The sequence below is a fragment of the Mastomys coucha genome, unplaced genomic scaffold (assembly GCF_008632895.1).
Source record: "Mastomys coucha isolate ucsf_1 unplaced genomic scaffold, UCSF_Mcou_1 pScaffold5, whole genome shotgun sequence".
NCBI lineage: Eukaryota > Metazoa > Chordata > Mammalia > Rodentia > Muridae > Mastomys > Mastomys coucha.
Genome location: NW_022196911.1, coordinates 65,312,899 through 65,316,311, shown reverse-complemented (window position 1 = coordinate 65,316,311; position 3,413 = coordinate 65,312,899).

Below are 3,413 nucleotides of genomic sequence, written 5' to 3'. Positions count from 1 at the left end.
AGGATTTGAACTCATGTCACCAGGCTTGTCAACACACACCTTTTCTCACTGAGCCATCTCTCCAGCCCCTTTGACAGCTTCCCACGGCACTTGAGGTAGAATGCCTGTAAAGGCCTTTGAACCAGATCCTGCTTGCTTCCCTCCAGGCTGCTCTTCCCCGTGCCCTCCTCTGCCCTCCATGTTTCCACACCTAAACCCTACTTGTTGATGTTCTTTTAAGCACACTCCACCACCTGTCTTTGTTTATTTTTCAATACAGCCTTGTTCCAAGGGAGGCCACATGCCTAAACTAGCCCCGGACAGATGTCCAACCGTCACTTTGTTTGCTTAATAGCACTCATCGATTCTAATTATCTGCATCTGTTTTCATTCTGTTTTTTTTTTTTTCATCCCCACTGATGGACCCAAGTTCCCTGAAACTGGAGGCGTAAAACATACACGGGCACCAAAAGACGATCCAATGAGGACTTGGTGAAAAACATAAAACAGGGTAAGGAAAGAGAAGCTGGGGTTTGAATCCAGGTCAACTTAGGAGTTTTGGTCGCTTCTCTGCCTTCTGAGGCTGGGGAGGTGGCTCTGTGGCTAAGAACACCAGCTGCTCTTACACAAGACCTGGGTTTGACTCATGGCATTCATGTGGCGGCTCACAACCATCTATAATTCCAGTGCCAGGGACCTGGCACCCTCTCCTGGCCTCTGAGGGAACCGGGCACACACACACACACACACACACACACACACACACACACACGGTGCCCAGAAGCACATGCAGGCAAAGCACTCATACATATAAACTTTTTATTTTTTAAATTTATTTTACTGTGTGTGCATATGAATTTTTTGCCTGCATGCATGTATGTTTACTGTGTGCGTGCCTGTTTGATCTCCTGGATTTAGGATTATAGATGGTTGTGAAGCACCACATGGGTACTGGAAATTGCACCTGGGTCCTCTGCAAGACCAACACATGCTCTTAACCTCTGAGGTACCTCTCCAGCCTCGCACATAAACATTTTAAATCAGGGGCTGGAGAGATGGCTCAGCGGTTAAAAGCACTGACTGCTCTTCCAGAGGTCCTGAGTTTAAATCCCAGCAACCACATGGTAACTCACAACCATCCATAATAAGATCTAATGCCCTCTTCTGGTGTGTCTGAAGAGAGTGACAGTGCACTCACATACATAAAATAAATCATTTTAGAATTTTTAGATTAAAACATTTTCAATCCAGTGCCAAGAACAGAGATGCATGCCTTTAATCCCGTCAAATGAGAGATGGGCCTCTGAGTCTGAGGCCAGATTTGGTTTGTTTAATGGGCTCCGGGAAAGCCAGAGAGATATACAAAGACCCTGTCTCAAAAATAATTTTTTTTTCCAATTTGCCTCAAGGGACCAAAGGAATTGAGGACACAGTTCAAGTAGCAGAGCATCTGCCCAGCCCATGGCCCTAGGTTTGGTGAGGGAACACAGGGAAACATTCTCTGTAGACTTGAAATAACATACTTCACACTACTAACCACACTCCCTCAGATGAGGAAGCAACTTTTTTAACCACGTGAATTTCTCAATGTGCAAATTTGTCAGGTACACAGATCGTTCACATCACTTAAAAATAACGGAAGGCGGGGACCGATCCCAACACTTGGGAGATGGAGGCACAAGGACCAGGAGTTAAAGGTCACCTTTGCCTACATAACGAGATTGAGACCAGGCTGGGAACCTGAGACCCTCCCCCAATTCCCACCCTCACCCCCCAAAATAAAGCAAAACAACGAGGTGGCAAGCCATCTCTTTGATACTAGCCACCAAGGCATAGAAACCTGAGTTTGATCCTTGGAACCCACATGGTGGAAACAGAAAATCTTCTCCCGAGTTGGCCTCTGACCCCTACACATGTACCTTGGTGTATGCATGCATGCTGGTCTGCACACACTTGTGCATGGGTGCCTGAGTACACACAAACACACGCATGAAATCTAAGAAGCAATTGAAAAAAGGAGAAAAAACAACAACAAGACAACAGGGGCTGAAGAGATGGATGGGAGATTTAGAGCACCTAGCCAGAGGACCCAAGTTTGAGTCCCAGCATCCACACTAACAAGCACCCAGCTCACAAGCATCTGTAATCCTGCTCCAGGGAACCCACCACTCTTCTGTTCTCCTGGGGCATCCACGAGCATGTGGCATACACTCGCATAGACACACACACACACACGAGTGAATTTAATTTTTTTTTTTTAATTAAAAGCAGTAATAATAATGCAGACTTTGAGCCTGGTATGATGGTGCACATTTGTAATCCTGGCGCTCAGGACGCTGTAGCAGGATGACAAGTTCAAGGCCGGCCTGGGAAACTTAGTAACAAAGAAACAAAGCTGGGAGATGTACCCCTGCTAGGTGAAGAACTCAACTCCTCTGACCCAGACTTATTAAGACACCTGCCTCAGCTCCTTGATTTCTCCTTTTGGCTCCTGACAGAGAACATCAGCATAGCCTCGTCCTACACAGAACCAAACTAAGAGAATTATCTGAAAGTCCCCCTGTAAAGCAACAAGATGGCAGAACCATGGGGAGCTTTCCTGGCACTCAGACCCCTGACTCCCACACCCCCAGGCTTGCAAGGGTGAGCCTCTTGGGTCAGGATGCCGTATGGATAATTGCACTGGGCAATCCAGAGTCACAAGTTTATGTGACAGCCAGCAGTCCAGTGACCTCTGCTTTGACTGCTGGATAGCATGTCCTCCCTGGAATCCCTTCTCCTAGGTTGGTCTTTTGCAGCCATCTCTTATCTTTGCTCAGGGGTGGCCACAGAAACTGCTCTTTTGCAAATGTTGAGGATTTAAGAACTCTTAGGACCCCCACCTTAGCCTTCTAGAGTGTGTGTGTGTGTGTGTGTGTGTGTGTGTGTGTGTGTGTGTGGTTCTCAGATAATCAGACAGACGTGGGGATGGCATCATAGCTAGTGCCAGCAAGTAGCTTATCTGTCAAGTTCTGAAATTAAATGCTCATCTTCATTTCTCCAGCTTGTCTCTCTGGGGTCACATTTCTGTTTTCTTAGCCACAATATTTGCCAAGACTCCCTCAAATCCTGCAAAGTGGCACACAAAGAAATCCAACAGTAACTATTCATACGACATCCCTCATCCAGCAAACTCTTGAAAAGATTCTGTCTACACTGAGTAGTGAGGGTGCACGCCTTTAGTCCCAGCACTTGGGAGGCAGAGGCAGGCAGCTCTCTGAGTTCAAGGCCAGCCTGTTCTACAGATTGAGTTCCAGGACAGCTGTAGTTTCATAGAGAAACGGTGTCTGGAAAAAATGAAACAAATCAAATAGACAAAATTCTGTCCACAACCCCATAAATATAACAAAGAATGTTTCCTCTATGCAGCCCCATCTTTAATGGGTCAACCTAGA